Source organism: Prionailurus bengalensis, chromosome B1 (genome assembly GCF_016509475.1).
Source record: "Prionailurus bengalensis isolate Pbe53 chromosome B1, Fcat_Pben_1.1_paternal_pri, whole genome shotgun sequence".
NCBI classification, from domain to species: Eukaryota; Metazoa; Chordata; class Mammalia; order Carnivora; family Felidae; genus Prionailurus; species Prionailurus bengalensis.
In genome coordinates this window covers 30,254,746-30,279,441 of record NC_057344.1, presented here as the reverse complement: position 1 = coordinate 30,279,441, position 24,696 = coordinate 30,254,746, and the positions used below count along the sequence as shown (strand labels likewise).

The 24,696-nt window shown below is 39.7% G+C and overlaps 1 protein-coding gene and 1 long non-coding RNA gene across 3 annotated transcripts in view; one reads left to right on the top strand and one right to left on the bottom strand.

The window, feature by feature from the left end:
• Nucleotides 1-24,696, bottom strand: part of NRG1 (neuregulin 1) — a 1,121,130-nt gene that overhangs the window by 244,419 nt on the left and 852,015 nt on the right.
• Nucleotides 406-23,075, top strand: LOC122471910. 2 transcript variants are annotated; one of them, XR_006294304.1, is made up of 2 exons: nt 406-686; nt 22,900-23,075. It is a non-coding gene; the product is annotated as an uncharacterized LOC122471910 (long non-coding RNA). The 2 variants fall into 2 exon arrangements; XR_006294303.1 differs by lacking the exon at nt 22,900-23,075 and adding an exon at nt 1,827-2,541.

Genomic DNA, 24,696 nt, shown 5'->3' with positions numbered 1-24,696 from the left:
CAACCTATGCATAGAGTTTCCATCACTAATTCAAGTTTTAAAAACTCAATGTTTATTATATATATCTACCTGTCTATGTATCTATCAGTCTATCTGTTGTCATACTTTACAATAAATTGGATTCTTGCCTCCAAGTTCGCTTAAGAAAGCTGATCATGCAAGTTCAATCTTATCTAACAACTTGTTCACATATTCAACACTTAATTGCATGCCTAGCATGTACTATGCTTTGTTCTGGGCTACAGGAATACAGTGGTAAGTGAAACAAAGTATTACACTCATAAAGTTCATACTCAGGCAGTAAACAACTACACTAAATGTATAACCACAAACAACACTTTCAAATGGTCATAGGTGAAAAATAAAACAACGGAAGAACATAAAGAATAACAGAGGGTTGGCTATTTGACACAGAGTAGTCAAGGAAGGCTTCCTTAAATAGGGAATGGTTAAGCAAAGAATTCAATGATGTAAAGGAATGAGTCATGCTGAGATCACAAGGAAGAATCCCAAGTAGAAAGGACAGCATATGTAAAATTTCTGAGGCAGGAATAAGCTTGGTGCAACAGAGGAACAGCAAATGTGCCAGTGAGGCTAGAGGGGTAGGAACAAAGGAATGACAGTAGAAGATGAGGACACAGGAGACAGAAAGGCAGGGCCAGATGTCATGGACCTTGAAAGCCATGGTAAGAACTTTGAGTTGAATTCTAAGTGTGCGTGAAGTCATCGGGGAGTTTTGTAAAGGAGAGTGACGTGATCTGACTTATATTTTAAAAGACCACTCTGACTACAATATGGACAACAGATTGTAGCGGGGAAAGACTGGAAGCAGGAAGAGTAGTTAGAAGTGAATATAATTACCCCCTTGAGCCACAGTGGTGAGTGAGCCTGAGTGACAGCAGCCTGGGGAGAAGTGATTTGAGGATGGATATACATTAAAGGTGGGGCTGGCAAGACATGCTGAGTGAGAATTGCATAGGGGTAAAGAAAAGAAGAGATCTAAAGAAAGACTGCTAGATTTTCACCTGAGCAACTAGGTGAAGGTAGTGATATGTATTGAAATGGGAACCAATTTGGGAAGAGTGGGATGAGGGGAGGAAAAATAAGAAAATCGAGAACCCTGCACTAAATTTGAGATGTCTGTGTGCCCAGGTGCAGATGCGAATGGGGCATTGCCTGGAGCTCAGGAGAAAGTTTGGAGCTAGAGACACACATTAGGAAGTAACCAATATAAAGATGGAATCTAAAGTTATGAGACTTGATTTCTTAAGTAGAGTGTGTCATTACAGAAAAGTAAAGGACTAAAAGTGGAGCCCTGCGGCCCTCCAACATATAGAGGTCAGGAGGAAAGGAGAAAAAGAGCAAAGGAGCCTGAGACTCAGAGGCAAGTGATAGAAGCGGAGAAACAGAGAAGTGAGGTATCCCAAATCCAAGGGAATAAAATGCTTCAAGAAGACAGTAGGTCAGTTGCTGCTGGTTATTTGAGTATAGTGACGTGTTGAGACAGTTCATTGGCTTTTGCAAGGTGGAGGTCACTTTTGACCTTAGGAAGAGCAGATTTATTGGAGTGATAGGGGTGTACACTTGATGGGAGAGAGAATAGGGACTTCCAGTTTGACGTGGAGATTTGAACACATGTGTTAATCACCTATGCCTCCTATGCCAGGCCAACTCTAAAAGAGCCCCCAATCTACCTTTTAGTATTTACACCCCTCGTATAATGCCCTTACTTTGAGACTATGCTTCCAACCTATAGAATGTAGCAAAAGTGATGTCATTTCTGTGTTAGTTTCCATAAAATAGTGACTTCCAATCTTGCTAATCAGCTCTTGATCGGTGACTTTGATGAAGCATATGGACATATGGAGAGGACAATGTGGCAAGGGACCAAGAGTGACTTCTGGTCAACAGTCACTAAGGAACTGAGACTCTCAGTTCAACAGTTCAGAAGGAACTGAAACTTCCAATTATTACAGGAGCACGAAACCTGATGTTTCCTCCTTTGAGCCTTCACATGAAGACCCCAGCCATGGCAGGTACCTTGATTGTAGTCTTATAAGAGATCATAAAGAAGAGGGTGCAGCTAAGCCCCACGCAGACTCAGACCCACAGTGATTCTGAGATCATTTGTGTGTGTCGTTTTAACCTGCCAAGTTCATAGTAATTTGTTACAAAGCAACAGTTAACTAATACACCTCTTGAGATGCCACTAAAATGAAGTTGAAGAAATGAGTAACATGGGTACTAACCCACAAGGAAAAGAAGAAAGCCAGGAAAAGATAAAAATAGTGGATACGATATATTCCAATTTTGTAAGATGGGGAGCTCACAGATTTGTAGTGACTAACTTGGTAAAGCCATAAAAGGTGAAAGCTATGTCCCTATAAAAGAGGAAACCAACAAGAACAAAGTTGACTCTTGCTACAGAGACTCAAGAATTGGAAACACCAGGGGGCGCCTGACTGGATCACTCAGTAGAGCATGCAACTCTCCATCTCAGGGTCCTGGGTTCAAGACCCATAATGGGGGTAGAGTTCACTTTAAAAATAAAAAATAAAAAGAATTGGAAGCATCAGGTAAATGGAAAGCTAGGGGGAAAGGACTGAATGGATGGAAGTTTAAGTGGAAAGCATTTAGGCACACAGATCCACTCCAGTACCTTGGAAAGCAGAGGATGGAGCCTTGTCTCATGTGACAAGGGGACAGGAGGTTTATCCTCTGAAGAAACTGAAGCATAGCCATTTTGAGCTTGGGGACATTAGGTAAGGGGGTGCAAATATGAAGTCTCAGATCGCAAACAGGGAAATTAGGGGTGCCTTGGTGGCTCAGTCAGTTAAGCGTCTGGATTTCAGCTGAGGTCGTGATCTCATGGTTCGTGAGTTCCAGTCCCACATGGTGCTCTGCGCTGACAGCACAGAGCCTGCTTGGGATTCTCTCTTTCTCCCTTTCCCTCTGCCTCTCTCTCAAAATAAATAAACTTAAAAAAAGAAGGAAAATATGGAAATTAAGTGAAGCCCTAATCTGGAATGATGGTGACCTCTACTTTCTAGCTCTCCTAGTTCCCAAAAGGTGGCAATCTGTGTCACTGTCTCTGTCTCTGTCTCTGTCTCTCTCTCACACACACACACACACACACACACACACACACACACACACCACCCACGCTTAAGATGAGAATAGTCTTGTCTAGAAAAATTGACTTGGGACAAGAGACAACAGCTCCATGGAGGCAGCCTCAGACCAAGGCTGAGTGGGTATGGCTCTGGGCTCTCCATCAACTTCGAAGAGGGCAGTATTGCCCGTCTTTCTCTCGAAAGAAACTCCTTAGCTTTGGCTTCCCCCTCAACTGGGGGAAGCCCAGGACAACCAGGAAAACAGTCTCTCTGATGGCCACCTCCGTGATTTCCTTCGTATGTTGGGAAACAACATACGCAGCCTAGAAGCTTCAAACAGTTCTTCCATCCAGTTTTCAGTGGCAAATCCACCTGGAGAGTCTAGGTTGCTAAATATTAGGTTTGTGTGTTTGTGTTGGTTTTTCTTTTTCTTTTTTTGTTTTTTGGTGGAGAGTGTGTTTCCTGGTTAAAAAAAATAAAAGTTGAAAACCAGTGATTTCAATGGAAAATCAGATGGAACTTAATTGGGCAAGTGATGTTCTCTGCGTGTGGAAGGGGAAGACCGTTAAGAAGGGACTCTTGAAGTAGCCTGGGTTTGTGATGATAAACTGCCAGACATATGTTGTCTGACGGACTGGAGAAGCACAGAAGGGCAACCAGAATGCATGCAGGTGAGGTGGCAGGAGAAGGAGCAAAAAAAATCTCTCTGGAGTTTTAACATCTGGTAATTAAGAGAATCGAACTTCTATAATAGCAGTGGTCACCAAAGTAATCAGCACTATTGGAGGAAAAGCTGTTTCGTTTGGCTTTACACCCAAACGATATCCTGAGATACAGGATATTCAGCTGGCAGTTAGAATGCTTTTTGTTTGATACCCTGGGAAAGCCTTCAGATCTAGAAAGAAAGCTGGAGAAAGGAATAGGAAAGATAGCTTTAAGGGCAACCAGGTGCAGATAACTGAGAGGGGGAAAAATCTTAGGGAATAGGAACCAAGAGAGAGAAAGAAGGGAAATCAGGAAGGTGGGGAGCAAATCAGAGGGCTGTGCTGTTGTAGAAGAAAAAGTGTTAAGAAGAATAGAGAGGTAAACACTGTTAATCATCGCTGAGAAACCAGGAAGAAGGAAAGACTATGGACAACACTTTAACAGGAGAATAACTTTGAGAAATCTGATGTGGGATACTGGTGGGCCAGTTCTCTGGTCAGAGATAAAAGAAGGAGAGGAGAGTGGTGAGGAAGGAACCAGGGACATAGACGGTTCCCAAACCTTTTCATCTCAAAACTGCTTCTCACTCCTAAAATGACTGAGAATCCCCAGAAAGCTTTGGATTTTGTGGGCTACCCCTCCAGTAGTTAGTGTCCTAAGAATTACAATTAAGGAAGCAAGACATTTTTTAGAATGTATTAACTCATTTCAAAATAATACTAACTCCCCTAGAAGTTCAAATAAATAGCATCTTTTTTAAAATGAAAAATAACTCTATACCTTCCCAAACAAAAATCATTTTAGTGAGAAGAAAGCATTGGTTTACATTTTTGTAAATCCCTTTAATGTCTGGCTTAATAGAAGACAGCTGGATCCTCATATCTGCTTCTGCATTCTATCTGTTGCAATATGTTGTTTTGGGTGAAGTATATGTAGCAAATCTGGCATCAAACAATTGGGTAGTTGCAAAAGGGACTTCCTGAGGACTCTCAGGACCCCTAGCGGTCCTCCAAGCATGTGTTGAGGATTCTGATGTAGGGCACTCCCTTGAGAAATTTAACAATGAAAATAGACAAATTGGGTGGCAACTCAAGAGAGGGTAAGGTTTGAGGGGAAGATTCAAGTTCATTTGATTTTAAGAATAACAAGACGGGAGCCTGGGTGGCTCAGATGGTTAAGCGTCCCAACTCCTGATTTCGGCTCGGTTCATGATTTCATGGTTTGTGGTTTCGAGCCCCACATTGGGCTCCATGCTGACAGTGTGGAGACTGCTTGGGATTCTCTCTCTCTCCTCTCTCTGCCTCTCCCCAACTCATGCACATGCATACGTACACACACACGCTCACTCTGTCTCTCTCAAAATAAATAAGCAAACACAAAATAAGGAATAAGGAGAACCTAGGGATGCATGTAAGTCCATGTAACATCCAAATGTTGGATGAAGGTCCCCATGGAGGGCAGAAGGGAGGGAGAGGTGAAAGGTTAGCCTCTAAAGAGGGAGTGCTAACTTCTCCTGTTGCCACAAAAGCAGAAGGAGGATAGGTAGTCACACAGAGCAAATCAAAGGCAGCGAGAACAGAGCGATTAAGACGAGAAAAGGTGAGGCGCCTTCAGTCTTTTTGGTCAAGAATGAAGACGCAGTCAGTTGTGGACTGTGAGCAATGCGGAGCAATGTTGAAACTTGAGGACACATGGCTGTGGGGGATTGAAACAGAAACATCAAAACACCGATTCAATGAGCAGTACTTGTAGGATGCACAGCACAGAGCTTGGCCCATAATGGGGGCCCATGAAATGCTCTTTTCACATAAATGACAGGGCATGGAAGAGGAGCTCTCACTGGAGGACACCAAGCAACATAGCCTGGCTGTCTAGGAAACTGTGTGGGTGGCTGACACACTTCTGCTTCCCTGGGGTGACTTCGCAGACTTCTGAGGGACTGCTTGTCCCTTTGAAACGGAGTAAGCCCAAGTCACACGGGAAATATTCATAATGGAGATGGACCCTTGGACTTGGTCGCCAAAACGTGAATCCTGCACAGTATCATCACCCTCTTCCGAACATAATTCAAGCGAGCACTGTACTTCTTTATACTTATCATCTGGTCCTTATTTCAGGAAATCTCTTTCCAACTGTCTGCCATGTATTTATTAATAGCTCTCATATTCACATAAAAATCAAAGAAGGAGAAAAGAAGGAGAAAGATAGAGGTGAACTAAAGTTTTTCTTGCGGGATTTTAGTTAGGCACACGCAGGACCACTCTTAACTGAGGAGGTTAAAGGAGCCCTTTTCATCCCATAGCTTCTTTAGAAAGCTACACTTATTTTCCTTTAAGAATAGGCTAAACTCTTTCTCCAGAAATGCGTTCACTCAATTTGAATCTTTGTATCTTTTCTTCAACACCGGCCTTAGGTGGAGATCATTAATTCATAATATTAAAAACAATATTTTAAAGTTAATCTTTCAGGGGGTGCCTGGGTGGCTCAGTCGGTTAAGTGCCTGACTCTTGGTTTCAGCTCAGGTCAAGATCTCACAGTTTGGGAGTTCAAGCCCTGCATTGGGGTTCATGCTGACAGTGTGGAGCCTGCTTGGGATTTTCTCTCTCTCCCTCTCTGCCTCTCCCCTGCTCATGTGCTCTCTCTCTCTCTTTCTCAAAATAAATAAATACATGTAAAAACAATAAACTCAATTTTTTATTATTTCTCTCATGGAAATGAATATTAATTATATACTTTGTCTTTGATTTTTATTTTCCAAATTTATTTTCTTTCTTACACAAACACTTTAAAGTATCTTTTCTTTTTGAGAGAGAGGGAGGGAGACCCTGACTTGGAGCTCGACCTCATGACCTGAGCTCAGATCATGACCTGAGATCAAGAGTCTGACGCTTAACAGACTGAGCCACCCAGGTGCCCCTAAAACCTTCTTTATTAATTTCTTCCATGGGGGCAATGAAGGAATATTCAACTTGGTTTGATTAGCACACTATTATTGTCCCACCATGGACTTGTTCCATAATCACGAGTAACTCCAATCTCAATGCCTTAACTTCTGCATTTATGGGAATTAAATATTGGGAAACTATGCCCTAAAAAAGCAGAATGTAATAGATTTATCTGATGCCTGAACTGACCAATCATTTAGATTTTCCTCACTTTTAAAATTTTTAGGATTATGTGGACAAAACTAACAAACACAAAGGAATTATGTATCCATTTGTCTTTATCACATAGGTACAGCCTATAATAATATTTGCACTATAACTTAATATTACATAAGAAGAGAACTAAGACCAAACACCATGTATCAGTCCTTACTAGATTGCCAGCACTGTGGTGAGAGCTTTACATACATTATTTTACTTTGATTTCACAATAAACCTATGATGTTACTATTCTTACTTCCATTTTACAAGCGAAGAGCTTCAGTTAAGTGAGTTCTCCAAACTCATTCCAAAACTGAGTAGCAAAGCAGGTTTCAAGCCCCCTCTACTAAGACACTCTGCTACAGTTCCATTTTTATTCTTTAGACTAGAGATGCTGAGGACTGAAGAGCCGTGTGTGTGTGTGTGTGTGTGTGTGTGTCTGAGTGTGTGCTATACATATGTGTACTGCAAATACTGAATAAGAGGAACAGAACAGTTCTAAAAATGTGAAAATTAGACATAAAAATCTACCCCTTTTGTATTTTGCTTATGTGTCTCCAACATACAAGAAATCCTGGCAGCACAAAGAAGGAAATAAAGGTTTGGTAACTTCTGACAAAGTTACTTTGATCAAATAAAATGGCTGACAAGTTCAAGCTTATCCGTCACAGCTTTCACATCTCTTTGAGTGACACTATTCTGCTTGGCTTGCTTTTGATTTGATCTTGGAAGTCTCTTGTGTTATTGGACACAAAACAATAGGTGTCCTTTCTGTCACCACATCAGATATTTCAATTTTTTTTTAATTTAGTAAACAGGGGCACCTGAGTGGCTCAGTCTGTTAAGCATCCGACTTCAGCTCAGGTCATGATCTCCTGGTTTGTGGGTTCGAGCCCCGCGACGGGCTCTGTGCTGACAGTTTGGAGCCTGGAGCCTGCTTCGGATTCTGTGTCTCCCTCTCTCTCTGCCCCTGCCCTGCTCGCGCTCTGTCTCCCTGTCTCCCTCTCTCCCTCTCAAAAATAAATAAATATTGGGGTGCCTGGGTGGCTCAGTCGGTTGAGTGGCCGACTTCGGCTCAGGTCATGATCTCACGGTCCGTGAGTTCGAGCCCCGCGTAGGGCTCTGTGCTGACGGCTCAGAGCCTGGAGCCTGTTTCATATTCTGTGTCTCCCTCTTTCTGACCCTCCCCCATTCATGCTCTGTCTATCTCTGTCTCAAAAATAAATAAAACGTTAAAAAAATTTTTTTTAAATAAATAAATATTAAAATTTTTTTTCTTAATTTAGTAAATAAAGGGTGCCTGGGTGACTTACTCGTTTAAGCATCTGTGTTGATTTTGGCTCAGGTCATGATCTCATGGTTCATGAGACTGAGACCCATCTCGGGCTCCATGCTAGCATAGAGCCTGCTTGGGATTCTCTTTCTCCTGTTCTCTCTCTCCCTCTCCCATTGTGTTCTCTCTCTCAAAAATAAGCAAACAAATAATTTAAAATTTAGTAAATAAAATAACGTGCATGTGTACCACATTATTGTTAGTTCATTTCAGGATCCTCCAGTGGAAATCTGATTTATGTAAATCTCTATCCAAGTCTGAAAATGTTTCAAATCCCACATGAAATCACATTATGATGATGATTTTCATAGATATTATCTGAAGCCACTTCTATAAGGTAATGCCTACTTCCTCAAAACAAATCATTTATAAGTGATACATTTGCTTAATGAAATATCAGCCTCTAATTTGTAGCAAGAGACATCCATCAAATACATAATTTAAGGAGTTTTTAATGTTTAAGTTTTCTTTAGTCTTTATTTATTTTGAGAGAGAGACAGAGAGAGACAGAGCATGAACAGGGGAGGGGCAGAGAAAGAGGGAGACACAGAATCTGAAGCAGGCTCATGTAAGTGAGATCACGACCTGACTCGAAGTCAGACGCTTAGCCAACTGAGCCAGCCAGGTGCCCTGGAAGCTTTTAATGTTTAAAGTAAAAGTGTCATTTGAGCAAACTAGTTCTAATTACAAAGCTACACCAGGTTTTTTCCCAAGAGTTCCTGCTTTCCTTTATAAGATTTCAATATGCTCTAGTTACCTCAAGGAGCTTAGTAATTCTCAAAACTAAATTAACTTTAATTCACTCTAAAAGAATAACCACATTATATGGCAAATTTCAAGGGTCTTTAAGTATAGGTCTATTTCATATCTAGAAAATATTTTCAAAATCTAAAAACGTCTCAGGGCGCGTGGGTGGCTCAGTCAAACATCCAACTCTTGATTCCAGCTCAGGTCATGATCTCACATTCGTGAGTTCAAGCCCCGCATCAGACTGTGTGCTGACAGTGCAGAAGATGCTTGGGATTCTCTCTCTCCCTTTCTCTGCCCCTCCCTAACTTGCGCTGTCTCTGTCTCTCAAAGTAAAAAAGTAAAACTTTTTTAAAAACTCTAAGAATGTCTCAAGAGAAAAAACAATACAATGTTATTATAATAACTTACTTTTATGACAGTACTCATCATTTAAAATGCCACAGCATTAAAAAGGCTCATATGAAAACTTACTTATGATTTACTTCATAATGTACCTGTATTCAGTAGTCTACTAGTTAACACATCTGACAATAAACTCTCTGTGAGGTCAGCCAGATTTTTCACTATGAACTAAATTACTATGGTCACCAAATCCTATTCATTCTGTTTGGTTTTGTTCCCCCTCATTTCCTTATCCAGCCATTACACCAAATCAGATGCTATTCTTTTAACAAGTGGAGGCACATTTCCCCCCGGTCTGGCTTTCCCGCGAAACCCTCTGTGAATTATTTTCTCTCTGCATCTTTATGGTAATAACCACTGGGAAACAGTGCTCAGCAGAGTTGTAGGGTTGCAAACTGCTCTCATCCCTGTGCGTCTCGGGATCTCTCCAGTCCCTTCTTTTATAGCGTCTTGTGCTGCTCTTTGTGCAAGTTACCTTTCTGTGGAAATGAAAACAACAGGAATGGGAACTCTGAGCCTCACTCCTAGCCACACTCCAAATTTTATCATAGGTCAGTTTGTCACCCCCTCACTTGAGACCAGATATTGCAAGGACTTATGAGATTCTTTATAGATTGAGAATAGAAGATCCCCCTCCATCTGGACTTTGTCTCGGAGGCTCTGGGAAGTCTGCTTGGCAGGTTCTGGTGATGGAAGTAACACGCATCCTAGCGACAGGTGCCAGTGCAGTCATTGTACTCTGCTTCTAGATGCTCTTTGAACAGGGAGCATGATGGGGATCAAAATAACGAGCATGGGAAGGATGTGAAGAATGAGTACTCAAAAAAGGACCTGAAAATCTGTCACCAGCACTGGCCCAGGACAGAATTGTGAAATATGAAAATACATATTTATATCTGGTGCTAGCAGCCTCCTTTCCTTTTTCATCTTTTCCTTATATCTTGACATCTAGGCTTTTTATATACCACACACTGTTTCCTTGTCCTGAGTCTCATTTCTAGATAGCCCCTATTTTCTTCCCTTGTTCTCTGTCCCAGATTTGATCTTTACTACAAGAAATTTAAACCAATTTGTGTTTATAGGGTAATCTATTAACATATTTCTGCTTTAGGGGTGCGTGGGTGGCTCAGACGGTTGAGCGTTCGACTTCAGCTCAGGTCATGATCTCATGGTTCATGAGTTCAAGCCCTGCATCGGGCTCTGCGCTGACAGCTCAGAGCCTGGAGCCTGTTTTGGATTATGTCCCCCTCTCTCTCTGCCCCTCCCCTACTCAGGCTCTGTCTCTCTTTCTCAAAAAAAAAAAAAAAAAATATATATATATATATATGTGTGTGTATATATATATATTTCTCCTTTACCTATTTTATGGACAATTCAGTAAGTATAAAGTAATAACCCAAGTGAATACTGTGGAAAAGTACTAGAAGTTAAAGAGAGCTCGTCTTCGCTCTCCAGTGATCCCATACAGGCCGGCTATTGTATGGTCTAGCACCTCACTGTATTATTCTGGATAGAAGACGAATTCTCGATAGGATATTTCTAGATAACATCTAGCCATCTCCTCAAATAAATCTGCAGCTCAAGAAGGCTGTGCCCCTAACCTTGTTGTATATGCCACAGAGCTAGGCATGTTAATGCACGCGCAGCAGGAACACAATACGTGTTGATGCAGTTTTCACCCCCCAGAATAAATCAATAAAATAAAGGTCTTTGAGAAACATATATAAACACATCCTTTATTTTCTTTTGAGGAAGCTTCTTACACACAGTCCCCTTCCTTCCAAATATGGCAGCCAACACAGACTCTCCCTCTTCTAGCTCCACACGTGCACAGCGTGGGGGTTCTGTCCTTGACTGTGTCTAGCAGGAGAAATAAGCTTATTTATTATAAAGGAGGAATTTGTCAAGGAAGTGAATTTAAATGGAGACCTTAGTAGCTTAGTAAGAGTATGGAGAAAATACTCCAGACAGAAAACTGCAAAGGGGGTTGGGACATTCAAAGACAAGAAAATAAAGCAACACGGCTGGAGAACAACGAACTCACTTCGGACTCGAGCCATATTACTGCGTAGGGTAACCACCCAGGCAGACCATGCCTCACCTCAAACAGGCGGGAGCAGGCAGATGCGGGGAGCATGACAGCTTTTAGCCAAATGTCATGATCTTATTCTGACCTAGAATTACCCACCTTTACTTATAGAACTATTCAAATATACTCCTGTTGTCTCAGATCTTCAATATAGTCTTCTCTGAAGTCTCTTGAGTCCTCTAGAGAATTTGTCTTGCATCCCTGGGGGGTAGTGGTCACTTACCAAACAAAATTATGAGTTGCTATTCTTGATAAATTCTTTATTCACAGTTAATCATAACTGAGAACTCTGGCCTTATAGAATGGTAATAAAGTCTGAGCAACCCAACATGCAGTTTTATTTGAAGCAAGGGGTTTATTAGTTACTTATATGTTTTATTTTATTTTATTAAAAAAAGTTTTTAAGAGAGAGCAAGCGAGCAGGGGAGAGGGGCAGAGGGAGAGAGAAAGAATCTTAAGCCGACTCCACGCTCAGTGCACAGCCCTACGCAGGGTCAATCTTACGACCCTGGGATCGTGACCTGAGGAGAAATCAAGAGTCGGACGCTCAACCGACTGAGCACCCAGGCGTCCCAAGTTACCTATGTGTTAGCGATGAAGCTCTCGGTGTATCAAATTTTTAAGCCTTACTAAATCTTTAGTAATAATTCACCTGACCCAGATACTTCATTATTTCCTACATACTGGCACAAGCAACCATCCATTTTTTTGCATTAAAAAAAAAATACCCAGGTGTATTTGGTAGTGTTTGAAAATCCAGTTCATAGGCCAGTAAAAACGGACGATGGCTTACTTTGCCAAATATGCATAACCTACATTTTGGTGCATAATAAACATTTCCATACAACAGTAATCAAAACATTTGTTGTGTGATGCATGCACCCTATAAATTTAAGCATCAAATGTTTTTGAACATGAAGTACATTAGAAACAGCGGCTCTCAGAAAAGATCAAATGATACTCACATATGCAAGTGCTTTGAAAATGGTAAAGCACTATAAAATATATCAAGTTAGGTATGAAAGTAATACATACATACAATAGCAGAACCCAAATGTAACTGCATGCTGCAAATGACTGCATGTAATGATTCTTATTTGTCTCATTTGCATTTTCAGAAAAGACCGTTCATATGTTACAACAGCAGCTAAGTTTACAACAATTTTTCTTTGTTCTTGGCAAACAAAAAAAGGTTAAGAATGTGCAGACAAGTCTTGGCAAAGAGATATTCTGATTCAGCCCTGCCAATCCCTGAGAGCTACAGTATACAGCTGGAAAACGTTTGGAGGTTATGGACGTGTTAGAAAAACTTTGTTACTGTTGCTAATCAGTACAGCAACATCTTCAGGTCATATTTGGGTCTTGAGGAGTGTTACAGTAGGTCTAGAGCCTTTTACACCTGGTTGGCTCTTCCCAGTCTCATTTAGATGGTCTCATTTTTACGTGCAAACATCATTTGAGTTGAAATAGTAAAATGGTATAACCAATAAGTTCCCTGGCTCATCTAAATATGCAGCTTGACTTGGAATACAGCATTTTGTACCATCAGAGACCGACCAACTGGACTATGTCCCTTATCACAAAGTTTTGTTTTCTCACCCAGAGTTTCATTGATACACATGAAAACAAGCTGTTTGTTCTAACCTCAAAGAAGATACAAACTTTTTTTTGTATCCAATAATACTTCTGGCTGGACATGTGTATCCACAGACCAGACCAAGAGATTGAGAGGAAGGTGGAAGTAGAAGGGAGTTTTTAGATAATGTCATTGATTCCACTGACTCATTACCCCATTTGACAGACAGAGACTGAGCCCCAGGGAGGCATTTCTAGTCTATCTGTGTTTCTAGGCCTTTTATTGAAAGTGACAAATCAATTTATGTTGGCGAAATAAATGGCCACTTTTTTTTTTTCTAAAGAGCTACACGTTGCAAGAATTTTTACTCTCTTTCCCTATTTCTTGCTTGTTCAGACAGGATGCATTTCCTCTTGTCAGCCTGTTTCAGGCCCCACATTCTTTTGCCCCTTATATGGAAGGACTCCACTTGCTTAAACATGTTGAGAAGCACAAATAAAAAGGAGCTACTAAAAAGATTTAAATATATATCATTTACATAAACACCTATACAACGTTCAGTAAACTAGTGAATACAAAGAATTACCTAAAATAAACTATTTTACCAAACATGAGTATTTTGCCCATGACCTGACATTATTTCAGTGTCATGAAAATGGCCTTATTTACACACTTCTCTGTCTTTATAGAAAGGTCACAATTTTACTGTCCCAAATTTTCACATATATTTGTCATTTTGGATCATTTGATCATTTTAAGTTTGGATCATTTTAAAACTAAAACAGATAAAAAGGAAAGAAAAAAAAAACCTAGACCGAAATAGATACCCCAACACTATTTTTCAAAGAATAAGTTGTTTTTCTATTTCTTTTTGTTGTTTTCAAGTTATAAAATAAATGCACACTTACTATAAACAAATTCAAATAGTATATGACTGAAAAAATGTATATTCTTTCCTCTAATCCACCCTACTAATCTTCTTCCAGAAGCATCCATCATATACAAGAAGCAAATGGTACTGTGTTTAAGACTGTAAATGCTGAAATCAACCTGTCTGGCTTCAAATTTTGGCAAGTCACTTCTTAGCTGCGTGGTCTTGAACATGTTAACCAGCTTTTCTGTGCTTCATTCACATCATCAACAAAAGGCACTAACAAAAGCACTTACCATCTAAGGCTGTTGTGTGGGATAAATGAGATAAAGGCACCTAGAAGAATGTCAGGCATAAAATAAATACTCCATGAATGTTAGCTGTTATTATTAAGTCCTTTTGAAATGCAAAGAAAAGTATAAGCTATAGTGAATTACATAGCTATATGAATAAGCTACGTATTTCAAAAAAACTGGAAAAAACAGCCACCACCACTGCCACCAACAACAAAAAGCTATAAAAAATAACAAGAAATTCTTGGATCATAAAGCTATGATTGAGTTTATAGTTCATTGTTCTGTTAATTCAATGTCAAATTTATTTAGTAAATTATGAGGAGTATTGCCGACTGGCTAAACTATAAGGCCTACGTCAGAACCTTTTGAGAAGTAGACATGGTTTTTGACATAACTTGAATACATTTTATTTAAAAGTAATTCAAAGTAATCCAGAAGTAATTCAAAATATATTGACTGAATATGTATGTTTATGTTAGTATCAAACAGAAATATCTCTCCATCTAAATCCCAGTTCCTCTAGAAGTTTCTCCCCTCCCCACGTTCTCCCATAATGCAATGCCCTCTCTCCCACTTCTTTCTCCTTATTGCTGAATTATGAAGAAGGCCAGCTCGGGAGCTAGAAACTTGTGGCACAGAACAACCTCTCATCATGTTGCAGCTGCCTGCTCGTTGTGTCCTTGGCCATGAGGAAACCAAGACAATGTCCAGCACGAGACCGAAGCATCTATGACAGTCCCACCCTACTGGTCCTGGTTCTGCCCGGTGAATCTAGCTTCCTAGCAGCCATAACATCACAGCATCCCCAGGCTGTACTCTGCATTCAGGGTCACAGCTGCACACTCCTAACCTGATGGCCACCCATCTACTCACCTGCTCTGAACGTCCCTCTAAAACACACCGTTGCCTTTACGTAGAGTATTTAATGTTACCAGAGTCTTGCCTCATTTGAGAGTTCTTAGTTTTTATCAGTGAGTACGTCTGACTGACTCAAATACAAACCATGCAAGTCAACTGACAAATAGTAACTTGGATACGCTTTGAAAAAGTTCTCAACGCCAACCGAACTAAAGAGACTTAAAATAATCTAACTACTCCTGTTCCTTTCAATTTAAGTATGAAACACCTGTGCATAATCAGGGCTATTAAACTGGTTAGAAGGGTCTGTACTGGTCTAGGAAAATAGTGAGAAAAAGGGTATACTTTTACATATTAAAGAAGAGGTCTTCTACAGAACTTCAGGACTACATGCAGTTTGTACTCACTTCTAATATATATGTTTCTAAGGAGTCTCTGTATTCCACAGAATCACGTGCATGTGTATGTGTGGTGTGTACATCTTGATGAGAACCAAGAACGATGAGGCAAGGTCATAAGTTTGCCTACTGATGTATTTGTTGATAAAAATCTGTTATATGTTTTTCATAATTGTTTGAACATGTGAGTCTGGTTGCTCTGTGATTTGGAACAGTTTCTATCTTATCTGGTCTAGCTGGTAAAAACCTCAGTCCATAATTCAAATATTTCAAAAATAGACCTTCATTTCCTCAAAGTTGATTTCAAATCCTTAATCTTTGGGATTGGTGAGAAAATTAACCACAGTCTTTTGGATCCTGTCCCCAGCAATTTTTTCCAGATACTAGGGGGGATGAACAGAAGCAGAATTGAGGAGAACCCCTGGTCCTAAAGTATCCATCTTCCTTGATTGCTGACAAGAGGCTATGTCTCAGTTTGCATGGCCCTTAGGAGGTGGTGATCCTGAATGCTTTGGGACAACAATTTAGGCCTTTTGTGTGGCTATACACGAAGCCATTGGTCTCAACATGAACATAGTCATTTCTTCTCTGGAGTCATTCTTCCTGCACTCATCTGTCCCTCCATTCCTCTTCCTCCACCCTTCCTGCAAATGAGGTACAGGTGGTACTCATTAGGATCCTACAACCTCCTCTGGGTGTCTTTTTTTCCCCCAAAGTTTATTTATTTTGAGAGAGAAAGCATGCCTGCATGAGGGGCAGAGAGATAGAGTGAGAGAGGGAAAGAGAATCGCAAGGAGGCTCCACACTGTCAGTGCAGAGCCCAATGCAGGACTCAAACTCATGTACTATGAGATCATGACCTGAGCCAAAAACAAGAGTCAGTTGCTTAACTGACTGGGCCCCACAGGCACCTCCCTCCACTGGCTGTCTTACTATCTCCTTAGCAACATCGCCCAGGAAGTGGAGTGTGAGTCCCCTTTGCTGTCCCCAGGAACCTGTAAACACTCCTCTTTCTTCTCTTCTTCTCCAACTTATTAGAATCTTAAAAAAAAAGTGTCTATGATAGATAGCCATGTTATTTCACCTGTTCTGACCAAAATATTTTTCCTACAGTTAAGAATCTTCTCTCTCTTATGGGGCTAAGCTTGAAGTGAAAAATAAACCAAAAAATACATCCTCACAGCCCATGCCGCATTCCTTCCCTCCAGCAATAATTTCAGGGTCTGAATGAAAGGACAGTAAAAGGATCAAGACAGATAAAAATGTCAATCTCTAAAAATATTAACTCCTACCTTCCCAAACCATGCGCACACATCAACCTACTAAGACATCATAAATATTAATGACTTGCTGGAAAGTAACACGGTTCAAGGCAAGTGTATAGATGCCTTGTCAGGACCTTAAAAATGAACTCACAAAGTCATCTTGCTCAATTAAATTCTCCTCTGCCTTTTCTTTTCTCTATTTCTATTAATAGAATCAACAGACAACCAACATACCAAGCTAGAAATGTTGGTGTCACCTTCAACTTTTTCCCCTTTCCCTTCATCTCTTCTATCCCTCAAATAACAAATCATCTCTCATCTAAGTTGGTGACAGCTTCCAGGCAACCCTCTCCCGCCTGATGCCACTCTGCCTTAATCCAGCATTCTCTGTTTTAAAAGTCTTATGTATTCTTTTAGATTACAAATTAATATTTGAATACTACAAGCAATTCAAACTGTATAGAAGTATAAAAAATACACAGTGAGAGCCTCCTAATAATTTTATATACCAGAAAGACAACTGCTACCATTTTGGTATATAAATTTTTCATATGACTACAGCCAAATAGAAAAGTTTGTTTTTCTTTTCACAAGTTTAATATTATATATCTATATCTATATCTATATCTATATCTATATTTATATCTATATATCTCACTTTGCAGTTCTCCCCCTCGTTTTATGGAGTTGTAATTGACATACAGCATTCTGTACATTTACGTTGTACAGAATAATGACCTGACTTCCATAAACTGTGAAATGAATACAATAGTAGGTTTAATCCATCATCTCAAAAGATACAATAAAAAGGGGGGGGGGTACCTGGGCAGCTCAGTCAGTGAAGCATCCGATTCTTGACTTTGGCTCAAGTCATATCTCACGGTTCACGGGTTCAAGTCCCACAGTGGGCTCTGCACTGACAATGTAGAGCCTGCTTGGGATTCTCTCTCTCCACCTAGCTCTTTGCCACCCCCCCCACCCCCGTCTCTCAAAATAAATAAACTTACAGAAAAGTTTTTTCCTTGTGATTAGAATACTTCGTATTTACTTTCTTTTTTACCCTCATTTTATTTATCCTCATTTATCCTCATTTTCTCAAAGTTGATTTCAAATCCATATTGGGATTGGTGAGAAAATTAACCTCAGTCGTCTTAGGATCCTTTTTAAACATGCCATATCTTCTCAAATATATCATACAACAGTGTTAACTATAACCATCATGTCTACATTACATCTCTAGTATTTATTTGCCTTGTAACTGGAAATTTGTATCTTTTGACCACCTTCATCCAATTCCCTGTTGTTTTGCAACTTAAAAAAAAAAACACACCTTATATTGTGGACATTTTTTCATGGTAGAGCATTTATGTCTACAATTCTTTCTGATGGTTGAAAAGTATTACTTTGTTTAGCCATATCACACCTTCTCTGCAGTTGCTACTGCACTGAACACCCCTCTACCTATTATCATTGTGCCCTTGATTACCTTCCCCAAACAGTGTATATTCCCACGGAAACGGCATGAAGGTGCCCCTTTTGACTAGACTATTGCAACATAATTGTTAACTGCTTCCTTTGCCAACAAATTCTGTCCCCTCTGGTTTATCATTGTCATGGCCACCAAAGTTGTTTTCCTAAAAGGAGCAAAGCAGATCATAACACTTCCTAACTTAGATGCTTCTGTCAGATCTCTGTAGTCAAAAGATTCAACTAATCCCTGAAATGTTCCAATAGACTGGAACATAGACTGGCCTCAACTACCACCTTAGTTTCGTCAGTGGACATTGCCTCCTGCAAACCACACTCGGGACATGAAGAATGTGTTCATTCTTCAAAGATCTTACATATGCTCTACCACTAACCTGTCCCACCCTCTCCTTCCAAAAACTCTCTCCCTCAATCTGAACTCTTACTTGGCTTCGGGATTCCGTGCCTGGGTCACCTCTTTAATAAGCTGCATTGTCCATTCCTTATTCTTCCACAGTCCTTTTTTGTTTCACTGTATTGACTTAGTACTTGCCATGAACATGTTCTCTCACTCTCACCATTGGGTAAGAACTTTGAGTACAAAAAATGATAATAAATTTTTAAAAATTATTATTATTTATTTTTTTGTGTACAAGAACTGGGCCAGATTCATTCTGGGGTTGGTTGGGTCCCTAAGTAGAGTCTTTATAACAAAGTGGTTTAAAAACATTTTTTTAATGGTAATTTATTTTTGAGAGACAGAGAAAGAAAGAGAGACAGAGAGAGCAAGCAGGGGAGGGGCAGAGAGAGAGGTAGACACAGAATCTGAAGCAGGCTCCAGGCTCTGAGCTGTCAGCACACAGCCCCACGTGGGGTTCAAACTCACCAGCCGTGAGATCATGACCTGAGCTGAAGTCAGACACTTAACTGACTGAGCCACCCAGGCACCCCATGCAAACACTGTTCTAACTGCCTTGCCAACAAAGGTCTTTGCCGTCTTTCTCTTTGGCTCTCTTAGGGAGTAACTGTGGATCAGTGGGGCTGCATCTTCTGTACCCTCCTCGGGACGCCTCTTGTATCCATGATTAAACCATAAAAAGGTTTGCTGGTTTTGCATCATATTTTGGAACAGGTATACTTTCACAGGTCCTAAATCATCAGTGGCCAAATGGCAGTCTTTGGATTTGGAAAAGTTTTTATATTTAGAAGAATTTTTAAAGAATTCTCACCCTAAATAAATGCCCTATTGGTACCTATAGGAGGATTAATTGAAAGAAGAAAAAAAAAAAAAAACCGAATCCCAAGGCTAGCCTAAAAGACTCCCTTAACAAAACTAAAGAGCAGAAATCAGATTTAGAACAAACTTAAGATCCCACCATAAACACCTCCCACCCTCACTGTTTTTTGTGATGCCTGCTTAAGAAAGCTTAACCTGTCAGAAGAATTCACTGTTTGTTCCAGAAAAAAACAAAACAAAAACAAAAAAAACCCTGGAAATAGGCAAATATGCCCCTAAACTCCTTCTTAGAACTACTTGAAAGCTTGTGCCCTCTTTCTCCTGCTTTGAGATGTAAATCTCCTACCACCCCGAACTGTCTTCTCAAGGACAGGACACTTCTCCTTGAAACGTAAGCCTCTAAAGGAATAACTTTGGCTCCCAAAGAGCACCTTGCTGTAACTTCTCAGTAGACTACAACAATCACCTGGGATTAAAGCCACAGTCTCCATCAAACTACGAGTCAAAGAAAAATCTTTAGAGTCTCCTCTACAAACACTGGTAAAAAGTTTTAGCTTTTTTGTTGGGCATATAGAGCAGGTGACTGGCTTGGTCCATCTGCCATAAATATAACTAGGATTTTTTTTTTAATTTTTTTTCAACGTTTATTTATTTTTGGGACAGGGAGAGACAGAGCATGAACGGGGGAGGGGCAGAGAGAGAGGGAGACACAGAATCAGAAACAGGCTCCAGGCTCTGAGCCATCAGCCCAGAGCCTGACGTGGGGCTCGAACTCCCGGACCGCGAGATCGTGACCTGGCTGAAGTCGGACGCTCAACCGACTGCGCCACCCAGGCGCCCCTAACTAGGATTTTTTAAAAAGACAAAAATGAGAACTAACGTGCATATAAATTAGTGAGTTTTGTGTCTATTTATACCTGACCTATGGCTAAAGTCTTAAAATACACACACACATACACACGCAAAATCCCATTAAATCTCTATTGTGTCTATATGTATATGTATGAATGTATGTATGCATGGTGTGTCTAAGTGTAAATATGTAATATTTTCTTATCTCTGAATGGTATTACCAAGATTGATAAAGGAACACTATTCTAAATTGGCTTAGAAAAAGTAGGCACTTATAAAGTAAATATTCTTAAAACTCTTGGAAATATAGGAGCTAACCCAAATGCTTTTCAAGTTCATGTGATCTGAAATAATCTTTCTTGAATAAAACTAGTTTATTAGAATTGATTTAATAAAATCAGCACATCTTCAGAGTTGCCAACATTAAATATAATACCCATTCACATCTTATTCTACTTGGGTTTACTAGTCAAATAAGCTAACATAAACTACCAGATATTTAAGATTATAAAAGTTATAGATTTGATTTTAATCAAAGTGAGTCATTGTTCTGACAAATTGTATTTCAACAGTAATTGTGTTTTATAATATATCAGTTTAAAAGTAACTTCCAAAATCTTTTTTGCTGACTTGAAAACTTCAGGTTATAGTAAGTTAAATGATAGATATTCACTGAATATCCAGATCATTACCAAATAAGATAAAATACTGAAATATTAATTACTAAGCATAACTTCAAGTTGATGTACTTTTGGCTTCTAAATTTTACAGAAAGACTAAAATATGTTAGTAAACACGCTCTTTTGCCACAGTGATAAACTCTACTATGAGGAAACATATCTTTAGACACTATGAAATTGTATACTGATGAATTTGTTCATCTAGCATAGAATATAGAATATGGCAGTTCCCATTGTCTACTTATTAGTTCTTGGAAATTAAGGCTACTACAAGTTAAGAATGCTAATCAATATATGCAAATGAACTATAGGAACAATAAGAATGAAGGAGGGGCACCTGGGTGGCTCAGTGGTTGCACGACCAACTTAGGCTCAGGTCATGATCCATTGGCCCATGAGTTGGAACCCTGCCTTGGGCTCTGTGAAGACAGCTCAGAGCCTGGAGCTGCTTTGGATTCTCTGTCTCTCCCACTCTCTCTGCCCCTTCCCTGCTCATGCTCTGTCTGTCTCTCTCTCAAGAATAAATAAACATCAAAAACATTTTTGAAAAAAAAGGAAGAAAAAAAAAACCCTCTCTGTATGCAGTGTGCACAAGGAAAATAAGATGTGTTTTCCTTAAGAAAAAAGGAGAGTGATTTTTTCCTAAAGTAGGTTAGAGAAAATTTTTAAAGCCTATTCCAGAAAGTGAAAGAGGAAAATGGACAAAAATCTGAAAAGATGAAGAAAACTGTAAAGGATCTATGAAAAAAAAAAAAAAGAGAGAGAAAGAGGAAGAGGTATATCTCGTGTGGTCAAGCTGGCTAAGATTGAATGGATTTATTTACAAGGTGTCAAAAAAATGAGCCCAATAGTGTACTGGTGTAAAACTCCAGTTTTGCTTTCTTTCTTTGGTAAAACAATAAAATTGTGTTGGATTATTGGTCTATTTTTAAAAAATTTTTGAGTATTGGTCTATTCTTAATAAAAGATTGTGAAGTTTCTTCACTTCTTGAGTGATCCACCTAGAAAACAAAGATTCTGTGGTTCTTCACATCACCTTTATCATAATGTCTTTGATTATTTAGGTAAACTGAGTCTTTTCAATATTGAAATATTTAAGTTCTTTTTGTTTGTGGTTGTTTGACAATCATGATATCTTCTATGTTTATCTTTAAAATATTTTATTTTTATTTTGGTTAAATAATTGAAAACTTAGCATTGCTTCATAGTGATCTGCGAATCCCATTTAATAGAATGTTCAAATCTTTTGACATTTTAGACAACTTCTCAAAATCAAATTCTAAATGAAGTCTTCATAACCTTGAACTGACATTGGCATTTCCTTGGAGGGGGTGGGTGGTCCCTGGAAAACTGACCTTTGGCCAATTTTAATGAAATTAGACTTATTTTGCAAAGAAAAATAGTCTTACTTTGATTACCTTGGGTCAAAATGAAGGTGATTGTGGAGGAAAATTTTGTGTTTCAGTGGAAAACAATGACCCACTTTTGTGGGTGTTCATTATCATTGAACTACTTTCATTCTTTTGTAAACTGGATCCTGCCATCTTGCAATTAATGTCTCTAATTTTCTCCCACCCTCTCGACTTAGCACCACTGAGGACTAAAAGTGCCCTTTTCCTGAAGCTCTGCATGTTCAAAGAATTTATCACCACATAGTTTGGGATACTCAGGAAGCTTACCAGAGCCTGGTCCTTGGGGCTCCAGGACATAACTATGACTGTGAGACTACCATTACTATCCTCATCTAAGGACCCTTTGAGCCCAACATCTAGAAATCTTCTAGACTGCCCTCAGGACTCAAAAAACTGGGTTTATGCTCTGCTCCAACCATTAATCTTTATTTTTGCTTTTGTTTCCATAGAAATGCCCCTCATTGAATGCCTGGTTGCTCACACCATATAAAGGTCCAACTTCAGAGGATACTCTACTCCCACCTGCACCACTGCCTCCTGCAATGAGACACAATTGTTTAACTGAACTGACCCATTCCCAGCCCTGGGAGACTGGTTTAATTCAAATACAGGAAACGTGTTTGTATTTGTTCTACCTGCTTATTTATTCTTTTTCTAATCTCCATTCTTCTTCCCCTTTGCGGATCTCTTACCTCTCAGCTACTAACCCAAATCTTTTCTCTATAGCTACCGACTAGGCTTTTGGTGTGTGAAATTCCCCAAAAGTTTCAGATGGGGTAGATGAAGGGGATCAAAGTATGCCATCCCAAAATGCCAAAATATTCCAATTTGGCATAAGGATTATTTTGAGCTGAAGGCAACTGAATATCAACAGATGCAGAACTTCTCTGCCCTCCCCCTCTCTACCTGAAAGAAGTAAGGCATAAATATCCCTCTGAGGAAGATGCTTCCTACCAGCTTATCCCTCAGCCCCCACCCCGGTACCAAGAAGAAAAAGGGACCCTTATCATCAAAGATATGGAGAGTCAAGAAGAGTTTGCATAAAAAGATCTTACTAAAATAGTCCTTATCTTCTATTAGTTTCCACTACATATTTCCTAGTCACTTCCCCACAACCTGTCCTCTCTTTAAGTCTAAACCTCTTTTCCTTTGTTAAGAATGGTATTCAAACCCCCACATCTAACCACTTCTTTGAGTTTGACTACTTTTCTGTGAACTCCTGTACACACAAATATTCTTTGGTTTAATAAAGGAATAATAAGAGACCTCTGTGGCTCAGCTGGTTAAGTGTCCTGCTTCAGCTCAGGTCACGGTCTCGCAGTTCGTGGGTTTGAACCCTGCATCGGGCTCTGTGCTGACTGACAGCTCAGAGCCTGGAGCCTCCTTCAGATTCCATGTCTCCCTCTCTCTGCCCCTCCCTCCTCAAACTCTGTCCCTCTCTCAAAAATAAATAAACATTAAAAAAATTTTTAATAAAGGAATAATGAAAATTGTATGCCTTTACTTTTGTTAATCTGCTTTTTGTTATTCTTTTTTTTCATGTTTAGTTTTGAGAGAAACAGAGAGAGATGGAAAGTTAGAGAGAGGGGACAGAGGATCTGAAGAGAGCTCTGAGATGACAGTGGAGAGCCCACCAGATGCAGGGCTCAAACTCAAGGACCTTGAGTTCATGACCAGAGAGGAAGCTGGATGCTCAACCCACTGAGCCACCCAGGCGTAGGTGCCTTTTGTTATCCTAATTCGCAGGCCCCCACAAACTGCATCCAAGAGTGCAGAGGAAAATTTTTTTCCTTTCCAACTGCCCTCTTGCATAATCCTTCATACCTATACCAAAAGTATAGATGTGTTAGTTCACTGGTCAGCTGTGTGCATAGCTTATGATGTGAACCAGAACAAAGTCAACTGTTTGGTACTGGAAGTTGCCTGAACGTGGCTCTTTATGGCCCCAAAGCCCTTGAAAACCCTAGTAGAAATACAGCAATGCATAAGTTAAGAAATTATAATTATGCTGAATTCAAATTCTCCAACATTTTAGGTGTTAGAGATTTAGATATTTCTGTTAAATTCCTTATGGTGAGACTCACAGATCAATTAGAAAAATTAAAAATTACATGGGCATCTGGATGTGAAAACATATTTGAATCAGAGCACATAGAACCAAGATTTCATTCTTAATTCTGACTCTTCCTAACTATGTGATTTTGGGCAATTTACTAAAAGTCTCTGAATGTATTTCCTTATGCAAA